The sequence below is a fragment of the Lissotriton helveticus genome, chromosome 1_1, assembly GCF_964261635.1.
Source record: "Lissotriton helveticus chromosome 1_1, aLisHel1.1, whole genome shotgun sequence".
NCBI lineage: Eukaryota > Metazoa > Chordata > Amphibia > Caudata > Salamandridae > Lissotriton > Lissotriton helveticus.
In genome coordinates, this window is record NC_136057.1 from 910,861,344 (window position 1) to 910,885,322 (window position 23,979).

The window sequence follows — 23,979 nt, forward strand, 5'->3', positions numbered from 1 at the left end:
TCTCTGTCGAAGCACTGCTGCGACAATCTAATCTTGATTGCATTTGCTTTTCAGGAAATCCGTGGTGGAAAACAGGAGTTATGATGATTGATGATGATGACCTAGCTGGCCAGCGGCGCGTTTGGACCGAAGGCCGAGAGATATTGTAAGTATGAGATTTAGCTTTTTCGCTGTTTGGGTGTGTTGTCGGGTGGTTTTTTCTGGGTGGGTTTGCGGGTCTTGCCTGGGGCATTTCTGGGAAGGTCTAATACCGGATAGAAGTGTTTTGGACAAAATCCTTAAGGAACAGCCTTTTTTTTGCTATTTCTTCTGTCATCTTGCTCAATGTTGCGTTTTGGGGGGCTTCCTGCTGTTCGTGGGTGGGTTGCGGCCGGGGTCTCTGTCGAAGCACTGCTGCGACAATCTAATCTTGATTGCATTTGCTTTTCAGGAAATCCGTGGTGGAAAACAGGAGTTATGATGATTGATGATGATGACCTAGCTGCACAGCGACGCGTTTGGACCGAAGGCCGAGAGATATTGTAAGTATGAGATTTAGCTTTTTCGCTGTTTGGGGGTGTTGTCGGGTGGTTTTTTCCGGGTGGGTTGGCGGGTCTTGCCTGGGGCATTCCTGGGAAGGTCTAATACCGGCTAGAAGTGTTTTGGACAAAATCCATAAGGAAACACCAGTTTTGGCACTTTTTGTAAGTTAGGGTTCGTTAGGGTTAGCCCTAGGAGCAGGATTGCATGTGTTTCGGGGGGTTCTATTGCAACGCAGTTCTGGTGTTGTAGAGCACTGTTGGAGCGATGCTGGCTATGGATACTTTTGCTTGCTTGCAAGTGGTTTGAATACAATCCACGGTCTGTATTTGGGCCTACTGTTACTTTCAAAGTACGTTTTGTAACCATTTTTCTGCTAGGCATCGTTTTTGGAGATCTGATTGGGGTTCTTCTACATTTTTGCGACTGGCTTTAGTAAGGGTCTTGGTGGGAGCATTGCTGGGAAGGTCAAATTTTGTTCTAAAACACAGTTTACAGTACACCTACCTTGAGGGGAAAGATCCGCTATAATATTATGGCCATACTTATTTATCCTTAAAAAGGTGACTCAGACAGAGCACGCAATTTCAAAAATATTGTACTGTCTATTAGGGAAATCAAAGTGTCACTTTTTGAACCACACAGCGTACATACCTCTTATTTATTTATCAGTGGTATTGTAATAGCACTTCCTGTTTTCCGTTCAATAATTACAGGCCGGGCTTCAGTCAACATCCGCCAGGCAGGCAGTGGACAGGGTGTCTTCTGTCAGTGGTCACCAACATTGATGGACGAAGCGTCAGCTGGAATGGAGGAGTGCCGCCAATAAGAGGAATTGTTTGCTGCATGCAACTTACTTACCAAATTCAACAGGACAACTCCAACAACATACGCAATACAGATACAGTATCCATTGTTTTATTCTATGAGTGTGACTGCATGTGCTTAGCTTTAGTTTGTAACCAAAGATTGTCTTTATCTTCAATTATTGTTTGTCCATGCTCTGCTTTTTTTTTCTTCTCTCAACAAAACCTACCCAAAAAGAAACCCCCATTCCCATCCATTTTACAAACCCTAACCCTCTTCCCCCGGGCTGTGTTGTTTTGCTTGATGTCTGACTAAAATGACATCAATAATTCCACACACTTGCTGGGGAGGATAAGGTCATAGCAACAGGCTGGTGAAGGAATACGAGGATATCTTCTAGACTTACTCAGCTTCAGTACTATATCTTCTAGTAGTAGTAGCCAATGTCAAATAAATTCAACGCAAGTACTAGTTATACTTGCAAGCAAATACTTTACCATTTGTTAGGCTACATTATGGCACTGTTCTAGTGTACTGTCACCTGCTATATTCTCGATCGTACCGTAACCGTTGTAATGCTACAGTAAGGACAAACAAGGTTTCGTTTTCTTTTTTTCCATAGGCATGCAACTGCCACTGTGTCACACCACTAGTACCACCGCAATGAGGAAATGTCACCCGCCCAGGATTGACAACGTTAATCCCCATTTCACGTGGAGCCAGCCCTGGGCCTAGCCCTAATTTCTAACACAAATTACAGGTAAGATAAGCGTTTGGTGGGAGGTAGTATAATGGAGTATTATTTCGGAGTAGACAAGAGATTGACGGTTGTACTACTAAAGTCCTACGACTGTTCAGGAAAACAAAGTTACTGTTACACCCCCGTCCCCCACCCACCAGACTGAAAAGCAGTAAAAAACAGGTATGGTCAGATAAAGTTTAAAAATGTATATTTATGTAGCCCTAACAAAATAATGTCCCTCAAGACCCACCCTAACCCCAACGATTGTCTTTGAAACGTCCCAAAACGATCCCAACTCCCAAATCCCACCCCCCAAAAGTCTATAAAAAAAGGGCAAGGGACACTCCACTACTGGAGGGTGCTGGTGCATTTTGCGGCATGGGCATCATACTCCTTGCGGAGGGTGGCAAGCTCGGAGCGGAGGCCCTTCACCAAGTTCTTATACCTCTGGACCTCCTGCTCCAGGTTGGACATTCGGACTCGTAGGCGGCGTTGGCGTTCCTTGCAGCTCCTGTGGGGGGCAGCTGGTTTTTCTGTTGCTTGGCGGTGGCGGTTGGCTTTGTTAGCCCGGCTCGGTCCCGCTGGAGCACTGCGCATGCTGGCGTCCCGTGGGGTCACGGAGGAGGATGCAGCGGTCCCAGCCGAGGATGTTGTTGTTGCACCGCTCGACTGCGTGTCCTCCTCCTCCTCCAGGGCCACCAGCCGCCGATATTCGGCGACAGTGGCATCCAGCCTCCGTTGCCGGGCCATTCTAGCCTGCTCCCTCCGTGTTGTTGATTTGGAAGGAGCAACTATATGAAGAAAGAAAGACATAGTCTGTAACCAATGCTCCTTAGCATTAATAACACAAAGTGATTGAGCCGAAAGTTGGGTCACAGTACAAGTAGCAAATTGAAAGCACAGTACATAACTATTGAGGACAGTATCTATGTAACCTCCCACGTCTGCATCCTTGCTCTAACATTAGTGGTAGTTTAATGAACAAATTCTACGACCACTATGGACTTCCATTACAGTCGACTATGACAGTACACCAGTCTTATTCTTCTTCTTCTCTCTTGTTTAGGAAAATTGGTACGTTATCTTATGCAAGCCGGCAGAATGACATGGACAGCACAGTGAACTTGCACCCGAGAAAAAAAGTTGCACACCATGATGAGTGAGACAGACGTGCGTTACTGTACCGGTCCAGTACATGCAGGTGGTGAAGCTATTACTTTTCTATTACGGGTGGCACTGAGAATACTCTGTTACAAGGGCTACTGCTTAATTAATTTACCTTTCACCCTACAGTGGAAATGAGTACTAGAAAAGGAAAATGAAGAAGCTAACTAATTTGATTATCTATCACTTCACATGGGACGTATTTGATGACATATGGGATGACTTTAGGTGCTTTGCTTAATATTGAGTGAACAGTGATACACCCACACATGAATGACGTACTACAAGTAAACTAAAGTTATTAAGAGAGGTACGGAGTGTCCCTAATAACCAGATATATGCTGGGATTGCAGACGCAATACAAAGTACTGCTACTATTCATGGTAGTATTGGACACATTTACAATTTCTTTTCCTTGCCTTCCCTGCACTGGAACGGACGTGCGGGTGCGGTGGTACATGCTCTTCAAGGTAACACTTAGTTCATCCAGCGACCATCTACTCTCTCTAGATACACATGTGCTATCTAAGAGTCAGAGAATACCATGCTCCAGGCATCCATTCAGTCAAAGTATACGCACACATACAGTTTCTGTTTCACCCACCCAGGCTGCTGTCCTTCCACCCATCCTTGCTTCATCATTGACCCAGCCATGCACCATACCATATTCTTTCCTTCCCAGCCACCTCGGGGGCCAAGCAAACACATATCGTTCTTCTTTGCCAGCCATCATACAATTTCGCGTCCCACTTACTTACACCCTTCTTTCGCTTTTCGTTCATCCCATCCATCACGTTCGTCTAAGAACTTATTGGGATTCTTCTCACCAAAAACTTCACAGCTAAGTCGAAGTACATTTCGAGGAGGCTACTACCTGGTTGATTTGTAATACACCCGTGCAGAAAGCACACTATGCAGTCTTCAATCTCAATAAGTAAGGAATATATAGCTTACCTGTTTCCGCCACCACCGTTTGAACCCCCACAGGACCGTCCGCCGGCTCTTGCACCGCCTCCTCCCCAGAGTCCTCCGAGTCCTCGCCCAACACAGCCACCTCCGCGCTGGCCCCGTCACCAGATGTTACACCTACAAAGTACATTTAAGAATGTTAGAATACACCACTCACTACTATATAATATTTGGTCTAGGAGAAATGTTAAAAAAACAGAATACAATGAAATAATTTGCGACTGTCTACTCCAAAGTAAAAATGTCCCTTTTTCCAGGGAAGGCTGTTGTCTTGCTGCACTTTTATGCACAACTGATGAATGCTTGCTTTTTATTTTTAACACGCACCACTTTTTCTCCTAACAGACAGAAGCTTGACTCCTAAGAACACGACCAGGATCAAGTTCAAACCAGGTGAGAGCTCGGCTCGACCACAAGAAATTTGTCCAATTAATCGTCAGCACTAACCACTTTTCCGTTTTCAGTTAAATAGTTTTATGACAAAGTAGATTTTAATAAATGTGTTTACTTTTAATAAAGCTTTTAAACTTAAATAGACTCTGTGGTTTTTGGTCCTCCAGACTAGAGTGGATGAGCTAAAGGTTTTGGAATTTTTGCAAGCATGAGTGCCTCTGACACTTCTTGACTGTGCTGTGACTCCGTACTCTCTTGTCCTGCGTACGATAATCTAGAGATCATTGGGGATCAATAATCGGTGACTTCGGGAGCTGAATGACTCTGCCACACTATCTAGTCAGTAAGGAGACAGTGCATAGAGCTATTGCTGAATAGAATGGGAGTCCAATGGAATTGCCAAATGTCCAATCTTAGTTAGCTACACAGACAGACTAATAAGAATAATCTAGTAATACCACAGGGAGTCATATTAGAGCCAGGATAAGAATTTATATCCAGTCTACAAGAAGATCAAAGAAGATTTGGAAAAAATCGAATGAGGAACGCTAGGAAAAAATAGGTACTCTTTATTAGAATTAAAACTTACTGGGGCCAGCAAAGGAGCCCTCGCCTGCCCGATCCTGCCCTGCATCCTGAACAGCACCCTCCTCCTCCTGTGTCCTCTTGCCCTTGGGGGGAGCTGATGTACAACATGAAAGAAAGAAAGACCAGAAAACATGGATGAGATTTGTCAACCAAATCAACCATTTCAAAAGAACAATAACAACATTTTTTGGAGAAATAGCAAATAGATAGACAACTATTCCACGGGATCTATCTCATGTGGTATACTACGTTATTCGTATTGCCTGATTTGCGGACCGTTGACTTAGAAAGTTCCTATGTAACTCAATAAACAGACTACTAAAGAGGTTTGCCTAGGCCTGGCACTGCAGGCAGCAGTCCGCAGCACGCGAAGTGACAGACAAAGTCCATCCTGCTTGCAGATCAGTGAATACTCAAACTATCAATCCACCCACCACCACCACTATTTCTTCTTATAGCCATGTGTCTAAAGGAAGGAGTGGACTTCAGTCTGTTGGGGCTGATTTAGAAGTCCCTTGCGGCTCATTTTCCTCCATTGTTGCGTGACTTTTGTGACACTGCGGCAGAACAAAAGACTCGCCATGGTGTTGGTGCGGCGTATATATTAAAAAAAAAGAAATTATGGGCGATGCATCACGTTGTAAAGCCCTGCGCCATCAGGGGGCGTTCCGGCGCAAGGGAGGGCGTACCTGCGCAGGGACGAATCCTAAAAGTGGCTGAGGGAAATCTACAAGATGTCAATCAGTCACTTTTAAGACAATGATGCATGAGTCAAACCCTGCGCGCTTGAAGCCGACGTACGGCTTGATGCAGCATTGGGGAGATAGGGTACCCCAGAGCATTGCTGGAGCTGCGCCATCGTTGGCACGCAACTCCAGCAATGCGCCGCCTTTACGGCACAGATGCGTAAGGCTTCTGTGACATTTTGGGCCAATGGGTGGTGGTGGCATGGCACACAATTACTGCTGCATCCCTGCTACTTTGCAGGGATGCGCCGGTAATTGAAAATATGACCCTTAGTGTCTAGCATTACGCAGTTCTTATCTTTACACTACACTCATACATAATTTCTCAGGCCAATGAAATGAACACAATGTACAAAACAAATAAGCATAGTAGCAAGCAAGGCTACTGAGAAGGAGAGCAGTGCACCTGAAATGCATAGAAGATTTTGAAATATAATTTACCTACAATGTAATCGGCAGCATTATTGCTCTTGGTAAAGAACAAAGATTTGCAAATAACAGAGCCGGATAAAACAGAGTAGTGATGAATAGCTACTACTACTAGTACTCACCAAGCCCGGGGACCTCTACGCCGAGCGCGTCCAGCAAGTCCCGTTCCCGGTCCATGACATCGGTCCAGCGGTGGGTGGCCTGGTTATATGTGCGCCGGACCCCAGAGAGCTTACACATGGCCCGGCACACCTTCTCCCACCGCTTCCGGCGCTCCCGGATGCCATAGCCAGTCGCGATCTAGCCGCCTCCCAGGATCGTCTTGGGGAGGCGGCGCTGGACGTGGAAGATGAGTGCCGCCACTTCCTCCGCGCTGAAGATCTCCCGCGGCACCACTTGCTCCCCCCTCAAACGCCCGCACGGGAGCCGGGCACGGGGTGCGGGACCCTTCCCCTTCTCAGGGTGCTTCCCGGCTCCCTTTACCATGGTCTGGGCAGAAATAAACTTAAATGATAAAGAAGAAATAGAATAGTGAAGAAGAAAAGAAAAGAGTTTAAAAAAGTAGTTTAAAAGTAACTAAAAGTAGCAGAAAACACAAAAATATACAGCTAGAAAAATAGAGGGATAGATAATAAGTAAAATAGATTAAATAAACTTCAAACAAGCAAAGGATGGCAGAGATTCAGAGAGGATACAGAAAGCAAGCCCAGAACCATAGCAATGAATGAGAAACAAGATGGCCGCGCCCGTTCCCGACCGCGTGGGTAAGTTCGCGCGAGATTTTCCTCGCGAGCACGCGCGAAATTGTACTAGCGAGCAGCACAGTTTGCGAGATTACACATAGCGGCCGGAAACGGAATTACGTCACGCAAACAAGATGGCCGCGCCCGTGTACGACCGCTAGGGTAACTTGGCAAACGTATAGCTACAAGCGCCTCGCGAATACGCGCAAAAGCACGCGAACATACACGTCGCAAAAAAAAAATACGTGTATTCGCAAGCATTCGCGGCTCCCGAAATCGATCTCGCACGGATTCGCGCCCCAAAAAACGCGCGAAATTGCAGAAAAAACGGTTTTTGCTAAACTGAAAGCAATGAGCAGGTGCAAAAGTTCAAACTTAACATTTGTAACATTCACTGTAGTGCTTCCTGAGGGGCCCCTCCAGAGTTTGCAACTATTCTATGACCCTGCTATGACCCAAACAGCAGGCTCATAGAATAGCTACAAGTAGACCATAAAGGTCCTGTGAAAAAAAATTAACTGCAACAGAAAGCAAATTACAGATAAGGAAGGAAGCAGGTGCCAGCCAGACTGGAACTTTCTAAATAACTGACACATTAATCAACCCCCAATTAATTCATGGCAGTTGAAGTAGGGGAGGTGTGCTTGCTTTTTTCACCCCCCATAAACTACAGTCATAAACAAACCTAATGGGTGGCAGTGAGGATGTACCAGAGGGTGGCATGGGTGTCCCAGAGGGTGGCAGTGGTGAAACAGAGGTTGCTTTGAACCTGTGATGATAAACCAGACGTAGAAACAACATAGTCGCGGCCGTTGCGTGCCGAAAAGTAAGTTCGCAATTGCGAAATTGTCCCAAAATCGGCGCGAACGCGCGCCAACACAAAAAACGGGAAAATCCGCAAATCCGCGAGAGTTCGCGGATCTTCACGGATTGCGAATCCGTAAATCCGCAATTTCGCGTACGCGAGATCCGCTAGATCCGCCCATGCTTACTCTCAATACACTCATAACTTAGACACAGACGCAATACTTCTGTTCATGTGAGCTTTTTCCTCTGGTATACACGGTCTAGTTTCCTGATCCATGCTTCAATACTCAAATACTTCGCCATGACTATACACATTCTAACTTACTGATGCATAGACGCAGGGCTTCTGCACACGTGACTCTCTCCACGTATTGTTTTATCAAAGGTTCATTGTCTTAGCAGTTGTCAGGAGCACTATACCGGCACGCCTCAGGTAAATACAGCTTTGTGGTTCTCTTGATGTCATGAAATTTAGATGGGATCTATATGTTCTTATTAAAAATCTTTGCTTTATTCTTTCATGGCAGTGAGCCTGATTATCGGCTTTCTTAAATTCAAGTTTATTCTTGCCTCTGTTCATGATGATTTATCAAATGATATATGGGCTGATATGCAGCCTCTCCACTACACAATCTATTGCACTGCTTCCTTCATTGTTACGCATTACACCACAACATGATATTCAGCATATAGCGGTTGGATCACTGTACATGTTTTCATATTGGGGTTCATTCTTGATTGCTTCCCGGTCTTTTGGAATTGTTGGTGAGTCGGTTGCATGTTACACTTTCTAGTATCGCACAGTGCATGCGCTCATTGACATATTGGAGTTGCTGTCTCAGTTTTCCTTGCTTTGCTACATTTTTGTCTGACTCATTGGCTGCTGGATTTACTCTTGTAGATTCTTTCTGTCCTGAGTACATGACATGAATGAATATGAACCAGATTGTGTTAGCCCAGTGAGATTCAGTTTCCTTAAGGATATATTCATATCATTTTGTTGTATATTGAAGGGAATCACTGATAGTTCATGTATCTCCCTTTGTAGGTTGCTACCTCTTTGTTGTCCTGATGAAGCCCAGTGATTAGGGTACACCAAAATCATTGACTGTTGGACTATTGAACCTCAAAAACTCATACCACTGAGTTATATCCTGTGTCCTATGGGTGGGGACCTTTTGAACATTTTATTAATATTGTCAGGGTAATATATGTTTTTTTTTTTTATGGCTCACCTAGTTGCACTTGTCCAATTTGCAGTTTAAAAGCCTGCACTCCAAACCTAGTGGTGGTAGGCCTACAGTCATATTTGTATTGTCATTGCAATGGATGGCACAATGAGTGCTGGTGACATTTAACTTGCAGACGTGGGTAACCTTTTGGCACCATACTATAGGAACTTTGTGGTAATGTAAATATGCCAATTATGGGTATGCCTGTTTCATCATGTAGAAAGTGGGAGCTCACTCATTTTACCACTAGTCAACAGAAGTAAAGTACACAGAACCAAATAAAAGTCTGGGGTGATGCAACAGAAAGTGCAACTTTTCAACATTTAGGTACCGGGCTTTTGTGGACAATGGCTTTTCCTCCAGTTTTCTTTGCAGCATCAATTCTCATCAGTATTTTGTAGCATATGATTCATATGAGATTGGTCCATTGTTATCTTTTAGCATGGTTTCAGTGTTGAAAGGCAGGTCTATGTATGTGACAGAAGCTCTGATTCCTGATAGAGACTTCTAACCACAGATTCCTCATTTTTTGAATATTCCGCAGACTTCACACTGGATTCAGAAGTTTTGGAGTAGTACCTCTGTGCGCCAGTAAGCGGCACTGTGTTTTTGTGCACTGAAGCTGTTCTGCTCCTGAAATGACATGTGTGGCCTGTATAGGCACCACTCCTGTGTGCTGACATGAGTTCCTTTCTTTTTGGGCCCCCAGATGCATATCCAAAGTTCTCTCGTTTCTTTGAGACAGTTTTTATCCAAAATGTAAACTGTGATTGGGAAGTGGCACCTCCAAAATAACAGATTTAAAATCCTGTATGGACTTTTTTAAACAAATGTCTGTACATCTCTTCATCAGCTTTTCTGGGGATCGAGTTATAACTCTAAGTCATTCAAGACCTAGAGAAAAAACTGTCGCCAAGTGCGGGAAGACTCTGTGGCGAAACTGGTCCAAGTCAAAAATGCTACAACGACCACGACCGAGGCTGCTCTCTGCTTCCATCAAAGTGCCACCTCCTTCACTTGACTTGCTGCCACCACAAGGAACACACACACATTGTATTCCTTACTTGACACAGATTCATTTTTGATTACAGGCAGCCATACCATGCGGAGAATTGGTATAAGGGCCTTCAAGAAGTCAGTCGACTTAGTACTTCCCCTAAGTCGGGCTTCCCTGCTCCCCCTAGTCCTGCCACTGACGGCTCGTCTTATGCCATGGTCTTATGTTAGGGCAGCCAAAGTTCCTCACCTCCAGCTCCCCCCATAGAGGTCAAAACCAATGTTTTGATGGGAGTTTTCCAGCTGGGGTAAACATCTACTGTGCCCCTCTTGCCCTTCAATGAGGCACTTACAAATTTCGAAATTGGGGCTTGGGTCAAACCTTGCTCTGGCCCCCAGAGTCAATTGCAAGACGCAACCGCCTTGCTCCTACATTTTTGTGTCAGTACCTCCCCCTGAAAGCTTTGTGGTGCAGGCGTCTAGAAGTCAGATGAATGAGAATTACTTTCCGACTACCAGATCCCCCCCCCCCCCAATATGGAGTCCAAATGAGTGAAGAGCTTTGGGAAGAGAATATTTTCTTGCACCAGCTTGGCCTTCAGATCTGTGCATGCCAGCTGCTTCCTGGGCGCTATTACCACCTTCTTGGGATTCAGTGATTCAGTTCTTCTCTGGCATCCCAGAAGACCTCCGATCTGCTCTAGCCCAAGCCATACAGGACAGTTGTGAAGCAACCAAGCTCACAAATCCTTTGGGCGGGCCATTAGCACTCACCATTTGCTGCCACGCCTTGCTGTAGTCCACTGTTTTTTCAGGCCATGTCCAATTGTCACTTATGGATAAGCCCTTTGACTGGATCCACCTGTTTGGTGACAAGGCAAAATCTGCTTTGGAGCGTATCAGGGAGAGCAGTGCCACAGCGAACACTTAAGCGTCACTTGTCCTGCCTCGCCAGCCTCATCAGCCCTACTGTTTCTTTTGCAGCTTTGGCAGAGGTACACCATATTGTCACTCAATTCGGCACCAGCACGGTTTTCAACAGTTTCGAGGCTGCGGCCCCCACCACCCCTGGGGCCTGGCTCAGCATGTCTCTCAATCCACTGCCTCCTGTAGCCCAACCTGCCAATGCCCTTTATTGTGCCTTTAGTGGAGCACAACCACCTTGCTGAAGGCTGGATCTGACGTTTCATGCCGGATCGGCAAGCCCATCAGGTTGGACACGTGGGTCTGGAATTTTATTCAGAATGGGGACACCTTGCCATGAGTTGCCACTCAACTGCACCTTTCACCATCCCCAGAGTAACTGATGGATGACTGGATGATGGATGGATGTCCATCTTACGGCAGGAAGTTCAAGCCCTCTGGCAAGATGGGGGTATTGAGAAGGACCCTGCCCTAGAAGTCGGTTGTTGTTATTCATGTGACTTTCTGGTGCCGAAGAAGGATGGAGGTATTTGTACTATTTTAGACCTGTGCCCTCTCAATGCCTTTCTCCGGAAGAAAACATTCCAGATGCTCATACTGGCCCAGATCTTGGCCACCCTTCATCCTGGAGACTGGATGGTTGTGTTGAACTGCAGGACACCTATTTCTATATACCCTTTTACAGGCCCATCAGTGTTACCTGCGGTTTATGGTGGGAGAGGAGCATTTCAGTTCACCTTTGGTCTCATCAGTGCCCTTCGGGTGTTTTGGACAAGGTTGGCAGTGGTAGTAATGCACCTTTGGACATCAGAGGTCCCAGTCTTTCCCTACCTTGATGGCTGGCTGTTGAAGGCCGACTCATCCCAGGCAGTTGTCAGCTACATCCAGACAACAGCAGACCTCCTGTCATCTTTGGGATTCAATATCAACGTGCTGAAGTCACACCTGACTCCTCCGATTCTCCCCTTCATCAGAGTCATTCTGAACACAGTTCAGTTCTGTGCCTTTCCCTTGGAAAGGGATGTCCAGGACATTCAGGCTATGATCTCAACCGTTCAGTCACTGTCCTGGATTTCACTTAGGTTGACTCTTAGGCTACTGGGACTGATTGCCTCCTGCATCCTGCTAGTCAAGCATGCCCGGTGGCATAGGAGGGCTCTGCAGTGGGATCTGAATTCTTAGTGGACCCACATCAAGGGGACCTCTTCAACCACATCCAGAGCTTGAAGGCAACTGTGAAAGACCTGCAGTGGTGGTTACTGGACCGTGATTAGGTCAGCTTTCTTACCCTACCCATAGTTGACAGTGGTGAATGATGCATTAATCTGGGATTGTGTGTCCATCTGGGAAAGTGGGAGATCAGAGGCCTCTGGTCTACAGCAGAGGCCCAGCTCTATATCACTCTCCTGGGGCTAAAGGCCATCCATTTGGAGCTAAAAGCCTTCCTTCCGTCCATCAAAGAGAGGCTAGTTCAAGTGCTTATAGACAACTCCACCACCATCTAGTATTACAACAAGCAGGACCCTGTCGCAGCAATAGAACAGGGTTCAGCACCCAGGCCTTCACAATCGCCACCTTCATGCATGAAGGTTGAGCTTAGACAGCTGAACACCTTTGATCTGCCCCCAGTGGTGGTTGATGGCATCTTGGCAGCCAGGCATCCTTGACGAAAACTATGTAGACTGTTGTTGGGACAAATTTGTGTTTGGTACTTTAACATGCCAGACTGACCCCTTCAGGCAATGTTATCTGATTTTCTTTTTTTTGTTTTCTCTTCTCCGGCAAGGCTTTGTTTTGGGCACAGTTAGGGGTACCTTGTGCCACTTTCAGCCTTTTTACTGTTGCAGTACCAGACCTCGTTATTAAAGTCACTTGTTGTGATGCATTTTTTTAAACGTCTCCAACACTTGTTTCCTTGCTGTCCTGTCAGGATCTTAACTTGGTCTTCACATATTTGATGTGAACTCTCCTTGAGCTGCTTCACATCTGCCGCCTGTAGCTCCTCCCTCTCAAGACTGTGTTCCTTGTCGCCATAATCTCGGTGAGTGAGTTTCAGGCTCTCTGTGTTAACCTGCCATACACCTCCTCCTTCCCAGATAAACTAGTTCTGCAGCAGTGGTGGCTGCCTCGGAACAGAAGTGGTGAGGGCAGGTAGGGGGTGGGGGGTGGCGGTGAAAAAAAATAAAAATACCTTCTTCTTTGCCGCCACATGTCTCTCCTCTGTCATCTTCTCTGGTGCGCCGGAAGCACCCAGGCTCCTGGAATTTCCCAGCCAAGCATGAGCAGGGTTGTGTTGGTCTGAGTGGCCTGCATGGCACCTTAATCAATACCTGGGAGATTGGGCATGTTCTCAGTGGAGAACATGCCAAGTGCGCATGACTGTTTGGCCGGCCCCAGAGGCCCGGCCAAGTCATCATGCGCACTTAGGGAGGGAGTGCAAACCACTCCTGCTCCCTCTGACGGCGGGGAGCCCAGCCCTACCCCACCCCTCCCGACCTGACTGGAGTCGCAAAGAAAAAGAAAATGATAATAACTTCCTATTATTATGATTTTATTTTTATTTTCCACTGCTCAACGAGCAGTGAGGCGACGTTCCTCCGCCTTAGCATAGGAGCCGCCACTGTTCTGCAGACGTGAGCATCCTTCTTGTCCAACACTGAGATTCCATTTCATGTCAGTCAAACCGTCACTCTGCTGGTGTTGTATCTTGTGCTCCACCACTCTGAGGAGGAGAGACTCCATCGTTTGGACCCCAAAAGAGCACTGAGTTTTTACATTGATGGTACTAAAGAACATCAGGTGGACAACCAGCTCCTTGTGAGGTTCACTGGAGCGGAACAAGGCAAGGCTATGAAGAAGAGTGCCACCCCCTCTTGGATCCTATTCTACATCAAAATCTGCTACACTTTGGGCAAAAAGCAGCCTCCAGATGGTCTGCGAGCCCAATGAAACCAGGGCCAAAGCTGCTACCACTGCGTTGGCATGCTGAGTTCTTGTCCTGGACCTCTGCCAGGGAGCGATGTGGGTGTTGCTCCAAACGTTCACAAAGCACTGCTATCTGGACACTAGATTAGTGGAGAGGGGCATTTTGCCCACTGCGTTCTACAGTACTTCTTGTTTGAACCACCTCACATACTCACCTATACTGCTCTGGCATCTATAGAAAAGATGAGAAATCAGCAGTTAGAAATCTTTATCAGAAGAACAAGTGACTTCCCTTTGATAATGCTCTCTTTCTATTAGAGACTATCTAACCGCAGATTACTCACCAAAAGTATCCTCCCTATACTGTGAATTGGTTTCTACTGAGTATTAAGAGCCCAATTTTAGGAATCTGCACACCGGTCACATTTTTTACTGGAGCTCTGTGTCTGGGGGCAAGCACAGCCATGTCAACACGCGGGAGTGGCGTCTATATAAACCCTGCATGTAATTTCCAGAGCGGAACAGCATCCGTGCGGAGACACCGGCTGCCTATTGGTGCACAGAGGTACTGCCCAAAAGTTTCTGGATCCAGTCTGACGTCTGGGGAATATATGTAAAATGTGCAGAACTGCGGTTGGATAGAGTATACAGAAAAAGCGTTAAGTAATTTGTTAGTTCTGCATTGGTAAGGGTATTTGAGAAGTGGTGAGTCATCTTCGATGGTATAAGTGTGCTTGTAATAGGTGAGGTACATAATTGGGATTGAAAGGGAGTGGGTTAGTCATTCTGTAAGATGAGCAGGCCTAGGAGTCACTTTACACTGTCAAGAAGGTGGAGAGAAGTTCGAAAGGGTTGATGTATGTGGGCAAGAAGATATGCCAGATCTTAACTGGTGAGTGATTGTGGGAGCTTGGAGGAGGGATGAGGTGAAAGCACACAGGTAACAGGAAAATGAAAGGTGGAAGAAGGAGATGAGATACACTTGATACAAGGTGGAGTTGCAGGGGTGCAATAAGAGCCGTAGAGAGCAGACCAGGCAGAAGAGATGATTTGCAAAGGAGAGAGAGAATGCCAAAGGCTGTGTTCAAATAGTGGAGGTGATGGACAGCCCGCGAGGAGAGTCCGCAGGCGAGTGCAGTCTGTATGGAAGGGACTGTTATTGTGTGGAAGCGAGCAGCTGGCATTCAGAGCGGGGTGTTAACGGGGGGCATGGATGGAGAACAGAAAGAAAAGTAGGTAGAGATTAAAATAATGAGGTAGAAGGAGAGGGGTCCGCAGAAGACAGGTATGTGTGGGTAAAGAGTGGTGGTAACAGTGTTTGCACTGAGAAACTGCATTACTTACTTTAAAATATTGTAAAAGCTGATGCCATGGTGCTGTAGCAGCAGCCATTTTGTTTGTCAGTGATAGCCATAGCTGTTCAGAGTGCTTCATCTCTGACATATTTGGGATTTGTTTCATACTTGGCAGCTCTGAGGAAGGACTCATTTTCCTACCGCAGCGTCTCTAAGCTCCTGTTCTCGTTTCACTTTTTACCGTTTACCGTTTTCTCACGAGGAAGCTATGCACCTGCGGTGGTATCAAAGGTTCAGTTTCTGTCACGAGTGTTACCTTGTGATGTTTTAGTGCATAATGTCTATAAATTGCACATGTAAGGGGGGCGGGCAGCATTAGATGCTCAGTTGCTGTGAGGGTAAAATCTTTGACGATTATTTTTGCTTAATGAATATGTTGAGACGCGAAATGGGCTTGAGAGCTCTTTTTCTTTTTTTTTTTTTTTTTTTTTTTTTTTATTAGAAATTTTTTATTGGTGTACAAAAATATATATATACAGTACAGGTAGAGGTACACAGGCGTCGATCATATATGTCCATTGTCCATTGGTCTCCCTCCACTGGAGAAGAAGAAAAGGAAGAGAGAAGAAGAGAGAGGGGGGGGGGGGGGTTTGATTGTCCTTTATTGGGTCGTCCTCAGGAGCTCATCAAGCGGGTCCCACATGTGCAGCTTGGCCTTGTGTTCTTTCGAGAACGTTCCTGTGATGTTGTCGGCCCCCCTCAGGAAGGTAATCCAGTTGATCCATGTTTTGAAATTTGCTTTGGCTGTGTTTTTCCAGTTCGTTAGGATCATTTTGAGGGCTGCCGTGAGGAGTAGGTCTAAGAGTTCTCTTTCTTCTTTACTTTTTAGGTCCGCTGTTAGGTGCTCAGTCGCCAGGCTAACGAAGCTGATCTCCAGTTTTGTTTTGAGCATATCATTCAGGAAGGCGTTGATCTGTGCCCAGAACTTCTTAACTTTCACGCAGGTGAAGACAAGGTGTTCGAGGGTTCCTTCCTCTTTCAGACAGTTCCAGCATTTGTCTGAGTCTGCTATGCCGACCTTGTGGAGTCTGGATGGTGTCCAGTATGCGTTGTGGAGCAGCCAGTATTTTGTTTGCGCAAGTTGTGGGGTGACTTTGTTCGTTGTCGCTGAACTCCACATTATTGCTCGTTCCTTTTCATTTAGTTGCCTGCCCAGGCGCATCTCCCAAGTGTTGGTTGCTTTTTTGTTCTGCGTTAACTTAGATGGGCTGAGTAGTTTGTAGATTTTTGCCGTTTGATGACCTGCTGAGTCAATGAGCTGCATATACTTGATGATCCCCGGCTCTCCTCCGCACAGGTTAGCCTTTGTTATCGCAGTCTTAATTTTTAAGAAGTTGTAGAACTCTTGGTTCGGGAGGTCATGTAGCTGCTGCACGTTCTGGAACGTCAGCGGTTTCTTCTTTGTTTCCAATTGGCTGGGTGTGCTGATGCCTTTGCCAATCCACGTGTCATTGTGCAGTATCGTCCCTTGGTAGGTCACTCTAGAGTTAAACCAGATGGATTCCCAAGCCGTGCCTTTCAGCTTCTGCTCCATGAGCTTGTCCACTTTCAGCAGGGCCTCTCTGGTGTACTTTAGTATGGCGCTTGTTTTCAGTGGGTGCCGGTTCGCTGTTAGGAGTGCTATTGGCATGAGTCCTCCTAGGATGTCTTGTTCGACCTCCAGCCAGACCGGCCTGTACGTTTGTGTGGCATCTACCCAGGCGATACCCTGCCTTGCCAGACAGGCCGTCTGGTATGTCTTGAAGTTCGCCAGGTTGAGGCCTCCGAGGTCTCTTGACAGTCTTAGTTTTTGTAGGCTTATCCTTGGCTTCTTGTTTTTCCACAGGAAGATGTTTATCAGCTGGTCCAATTTTTTGTGAAATGTCTCTGTCATTGGGAGGGGTAGCATTGATAGCGTGTAGTTTATTACCGGGGTTATCATCATTTTGATCGTTTCAATGCGTCCCCACCAGCTGATGAACTTCGGTGACCATAGCTCCAGTCTCTCCTTAACCTTCTTCAGCGTGAGATCCTCGTTGTGTTGGAGAGTTGACGTGAGGTCTCTCCCAAAGTGGAGCCCTAGGTATTTCAGAGGTTTCGTTTGCCATGCTAGGCCGGAATCCCCTAGTACTTCTCTTGTGGTGTGGACATTCATAGGTTTGCACTCCGATTTCTCCTTATTTAGTTTGTAGCCTGAGGCTTCTGCGTATTCACCTATTGTGGCCATCAGAGCTTTTATCGATGTGGAGGGGTTCGCTGTTGTGATGAGGATGTCGTCGGCGTATGCCGCTAGCTTGACGGTCTTTTTCTTGAGCTTTACGCCTGTTATCTCGGTGTTGTCCCTGATTCGGGCTAGCAGGGGCTCTAGTGCGAGCAGGAATAGTCCGGGGGAGAGGGGGCATCCTTGTCTGGTTCCTCTGCCCAGCGTGAGTGTTTCGGATGCGCTCCCGTTCACCACTATCTTCGCTTTCGGTTTGTTGTAGAGGGCCATGACCATCGCCGTGTACTTCCTGCCTAGGCCAAACGCTCCCAGACAGTTGCCCAGGAAGGGCCACGAGACTCTATCAAACGCCTTCTCCGCATCCAGCGCTATCATGACAGCCTGCTCGTTGCTGCTTGCTGTGTGGTTGATCAGGTGGCACAGTAACCTCGTGTTGTCCTGCGACAGTCTGTTCTTTATGTATCCCACTTGTGAGGGGTGGATGATGTTCGGCAGGATCTTGTTTAGTCTGTTGGCTAAGACTTTTGCGTAGATCTTGCAGTCGACGTTTATTAGCGATATTGGTCTGTAGTTCTGGGGGTACTGTGGGTCTTTCCCCTCCTTAGGGATTATGGTGATGTTGGCCTCGCACATGGACTCCGTCATCCTCCCTTTCTGGATGCATGTTGAGTATGTTTGTGCCATTAGTGTTTTGATGTGTTCGCTGAAGGTTTTATAGAATGTCGCCGAGTAGCCATCTGGTCCTGGCGCCTTGTTCCGTTTCAACTGGCTAATGGCGCTTCCAATCTCTTCTTCCGAGATGTCAGCTTCGAGCGATTCCCTCTCCGCCTCGTCGAGCTTCGGCAGATTGGTCCTGCTGAGTAGGTCACGTCCTGCATCATTGCTCAAGTTTTGATCCTCGGTGTACAGCTCTTGGTAAAATTGTCTGAAAACTTCTAGTATTCCTTTGTTCGTTGTTTGGGATTTGTTCGTGCGGTCTGTTATCGCTGCAATCGTGTGTTGCCTTTGTTTTGCCTTCAGATAGGACGCTAGCTGTTTCCCCGCTTTGTTTGCGGCACATAGGTTGACCGACTTGAACTTCGTCAGCCAGGAGCCCGCTCTTTCACTTAGGATCTTGTTCAGCTCGTATTTCTTTTTCGTTAGCAAAGTGAGCGTGTTTCTGTCCGTTATGTTGGCACAGTGACCTCTCTCCAGTGCTGTTATTTCCTCCTCGAGCTCCCGGATTTTTTTGTTCCGCCCTCTGTTCATCCTGGCTTTGATGTTTATCAAGGTTCCCCTTATTGTCGCTTTGAGGGCGTCCCATACGGTGTCTTTCCCTACTTCGCCATTGTCGTTGTGGTCGAGGTACTCTTTGATTGTGGCTTCGATTTCTCTGACGTTCTCTTTGTTCTGGAGGATGTCATCGTTCAGTCTCCACCTCCTCGTTGGGTTCTCATTGTGTTTCCCACTTAGAGTGAGTGTTACATGAGCGTGGTCTGAGACGGTGATTGTGGCTATCTCCGTGTCTTCTATGAGGTGGGTGTGTGTGTTGGACATCAGTATGTAGTCGATCCTGCTGTAGGAGTTGTGTGGGTGTGAGTAGAAGGTATATTCTCGCGCTGTCGGGTGTTGGAGCCTCCACGGGTCTGCCAGTTGATGTTTGGTGCAAAGGTCTTTGAGGGTGTTGTTGTTGTTGTTGGAGTTATGACTCGGTCTGCTCGGGTGCCTGTCCGTTGCCTGGTCCATCGTCTTGTTCATGTCCCCCGCTGTGATCAGGAGGTCCTCTTGGGGGAGATCTGCTAGCTTTCTGTCCACTTCCAGCCAGAATTGCTTGTCTTCTGAGTTCGGACCGTAGATATTGACCATGTGTATTGTGTCGCTTCCTCTCTGGACGCTTGCTATTAGCGTGCGGCCATCATCGTCAGTGTCTACAGCTAGTGTTGTCATGGCGGCCTTTTTGCTTAGGATGGTTATTACTCCTCTTTTTTTCCCCTTTGCCGGCGAGCAGAGTACCTCCCCTATCCATCTCGCTTTGAGCTTGGAGATTTGAGGTGGATTTAAGGAGTGGTGCCGAAGTTGGCAGGAAACAGTTCTTTACTTCCGTGCCATTGTAGTTGGTATTGCTTGGACTTTGTTTTTGCATTTTTACATGATGGGCTGTGTACTCTCTAGCAGTGAGTTCTGCTTTCAATATCACTAGTTCAGATGGTACTTTAGTTTCTGGGACGGATATTTTAATCTGCTATTTCCCTGACATGGGAGCAGCAGTGTACATTTTGCCCTAGCAGTTTGTTTAATGGTTTTATTTCTGCTGCTGTAGGATTTTCAATGAGAATTCATTTCCTGTAGTGCACTCTATAAACACATATGCACTGCCACCCTATGGTACAGATAGTTACAGCCACTGTTTTGCACTGAAACACATTTCTTATAGGCAGAGGCATATTTTTGCAGCGTTTACCCCCCTGAATACATGCATCTTCAGTAGATCTCCTGTTCTCTTTCCAGGTGAATTTGTAGTTATCGGCCTGATTCACAGAACGTTTTCTGTGGCTAGTTGTGTCATATTCCTGGCTTAGGTGTGACTTAATCATACATTTCCAAGAATAAGGCACGCTTCGTCATGGCAAAATACTTTTTTTAATTGGGAATAATGATTTGTGCTAATGAATCCTTCTAACTGCAAATTTCTTACCTGGAATACTGAGAATGTTTCCAGCAATGACTCCTTAGTGTCCCGCAGGCGATGGAGAAGAGCTGCAGATAAGCGACGCCCCAGCGTGCTGACATCATTTCTCGCCTTTCTTCCAGTGCCCTTTCTTGCAGATCTGGGGTTCTGCTCTCTACTTTGTTGATCTTCCAACAACTTAGAAAAACAATCACAGTGTGGTAAGGAACGCTGTCCCTACCAACATTAACAGGATTCAAGCTGGGTCGAGACTGCAGGAAACAGATGCCAGCCAAGGATATGGAAGAAATATGTCTGTGGGGGCAGATTTACAAGCCCCTTGCGCCTCTTTTACAGCGCCGTTGTGTCACTTTTGTGACGCAGCGGCAGCGCAAAGCCAGCGACATGCTGCGAGGTATTTACAACGTGACGCATCTGGGAGATGCGTCACGTTGTAAAACCCTGCGCCACATGTAGGCGTTCCGGCGCGCGGGGGGGCATTCTGGCGCAGGAACGCCTCCTAAAAGTGGGTGAGTGAAATCTACAAGATTTCACTCAGTCACTTTTAAGGCCATGCTCCATCAAAACCCTGCACCTGCTTGAAGCAGGCGTAAGGATTGATGCAGCATGTTAGGGATAGGACACCCCGAGCCTTGATGGAGCTGCGTCGCGCTTGCGATGCAACTCCATCAATGTGCCGCCTTTCCGACAGGGGATGTGACACACATCTGCCCATCTGTGCGCCACGGTGTGCCGCCTTGTAAATGCGGCGCATCAGTGGTGGCGCACGGGTGGGCAGATGCATCGCAACTCTTCGGGCGCATACCTGCTGATTAGCAGAGATGCGCCAGAAGTAGCAAATCTGCCCCGTGGTGCTTGGGCTTAAGGCATGGTGTCAAGTCTTTCAGCAGATGTACCCTTATGCACCTGAAGCCACTTTGGGACCAGAAAATAATATGAAGATGCTGCGATCGAAGCATAGTGTTAGGCCTCATCGAAGTCCCACTTCATGAGGCTGTGTAAGTGAAAAATCCACTTCCTGCTCAGTCTACTTTTCAGTTGATGTCAAAGTCTGGACTGATTCAGGACTCAACCCCCATTCGAACACTCAAGAGTCTGGCGAGAATGCGCCAAGATAAAGATCGCACTATTCCATTCTCTCCTTAATCCAATGTGATCCCACAATTTGTACCGGTATGTTTTGAATCCTCTGGGCTACCATCGACCGTGTAGCAAATAGGGGACTGCAAAGAGGCCATGCTGCAGATTTGATTTTTGGTGTAATTCTGACTCCCTCTGGCATGCCTTTGGGCCCCATGGAGCCACAGGGGTCTCCAGTTGGACTTTCTCAAGCAGGTCGACCCCAAAGCCTTCTGCTCCTTCAGTACCCATTACAGGGCTCATATTAACATCTGTTCTGGTGAAAATGTCCATGTGGGTTCGTTTCATAGCGGTACTCCACCCGTGCCAATTATTGAGCTGACCACAAACTGACGTTGGCCAACTCCAGACCTAGTTGGTGCTATAAAATCACAAAAGCGCAGCAGCGATTATACAACCAGATGTCAATCCAAGGCCTTTAACCTCGACCTCAATACCAACAGAGAACTCAGTCTTTTTGCTGTGATTCGGACTCAATGCAAAAGGCACTCAATGTCACTCAGGACACTGCTGATGATGAGAAAGGGGACAGATCGCTTTCCCCTCATTATACTCATGATGTATTGTATTTAGATAAAATGCCAGTGTGTTAGAGGCATCTTCTGAATCAGAGCTATACTTGCTGTCTGGGCCACCAATAGAAGTAAGTGCTTCATTTGTAGTGGTGGTTTGGAGGGCATCTGAAACTCTAGAATTGCAATTTCGTACTATTGAGAAAAAAACAAATGTACCGACTAGTATCCTTCAACCACAGCCAATTTCTTCTGAGTCAATATTGCCATTTAATGAAGCCCTTACTGATGTGCTTAAAGCCTCATGGCCAATGTCATGCCCGCCAGTCAGTCGACTTGGTGGTAGGTGGCATAGACCAGGTGAAGTTGACCTGGACTTCCTAACCAGGCGTCCTACACTGGAATGCCTGATTGTCCCAGCTTCATAAATCGAGGTCAATCTGAATTATTTTCTGATCAATCCTCTGGATGGGGAATTTAGAAGAATTGATGCTTTTAAACAAAGAAATTTTCTTCGACTAGTTTAGCAGTCTGATCGATCAATGCAGTTTGTCTTTTTAGCTAGGTTTACCCGAGCATTGGGGTATATGACCAGCGACATCTTGCCAGTCATCCCGGGAGTACCTCAGGGCCTCATTAGCCTAAACAATACATAATGATCAGGTTGCAGCTAAGTGCTCCGAGTTGGCTACACTACACACTGCATGGCCAGAGCAATTGCACCAATGCTGTGCTCAGAGAGCACATTTGAATGATTCAACTGGAATTTCTGGAGACGTGTAAGCGTTCTTAATAGACTTGTCCTTTGGTGGCTTGAGGCAGGGGTGTAGCATCATGGGTGGTGTTTGGGGTGTTAGACCCTCCTAATATATGTATTTTCTGATAGAAATGTGGGTGCAGGTGCTTTCAGTTGGATATGGTGAGGTGTCAGTCGGATTTCACCTGGAATTTTTACATCCACACAGACAAAAATGCACACACACACTCTCTCTCTCTGGTTTTCAAGTACTCAAAAATATTGGCTTTTTTTCAAAATATTATGTTTTCTTTTAGTACTTCTCCCTTTCCACTGCCCCATAGGCCCCTCTCCTGCACTCTGCTTGTCGTATAATGTTATTTAACTTTATATGCCAGTGGGATTGTTGGGAAATCTGAAGCTCCTCATTCTTTACATTTGAATAGTACCCCACTGTGCTTTTCTCCTGTATTCTTACCATTGTCTTATGAGTTAAGCACTGAGCGCAGCAAAGGGACTTCGAATTAGGTTTGACAGTGAATATGAGCCTGGATTTTGGCAGGGCTCTTGTGCAAATCCTTATGCGTTTACCAAGCCTTTCCTATCTGTTCATTAGTCACCTCAGTGCCACATGTTTCACTATACTAATTCAACACTAATCCTCTGTGGGTCCCGGAGTAGCGTGCTACCCGTCGAAAAAGCGCTTCGACGCCTCGTATGGGGTAGTAAGCGCTATATGAATGCAATTACAATACAATACAATACAATATACCATGTAACTTCTGATGGTGCGCCACTTTCAGTGGTGCCACATGGATCAAGTGCCATATCTTATGCTTCAGCCTTGTCTCCATTTGCATAAAGTGTGATAATTGGGCGCTTCAGCTTCGTGGTCTTTACTCTACACTGCCATTCCTTGCCACTGCGCTGGACCCAAGATTTCTGCTGTGCCATTTTAAGGATTGTTGTGGCCTCTCGCAAGATTTATTTTGGGGTTCCTATTCAGAACAATTTTCAGGTTATTCATACCTTTGTGATGCCAAACTTTATTGGATTATATGCTAAACTTTCTGAATCGAACACACACATAAAATGCCAAAAGGTAAAACTGCCGAGCGTTTGCCAGCCAAATAACACTAAAAGAAATCTGCAGCAAGCATTGATGAAGCCATTTCTTTTTAAGGTTGGTCTATTGTTGTGTGTGTTGTGCAACCATATTTTACGCTAAATGTGTTTTTTACCAATATGTTCTACTCATTGTAAAAAACACACATTAATGGTGACTTAATGAATATTTGATGTATTAATGTATACTTTAGAATTAGGATGCGTACAATGCACACATCGCGTGGAACTTTTAGTGATAGATATCCAAAATGACAAA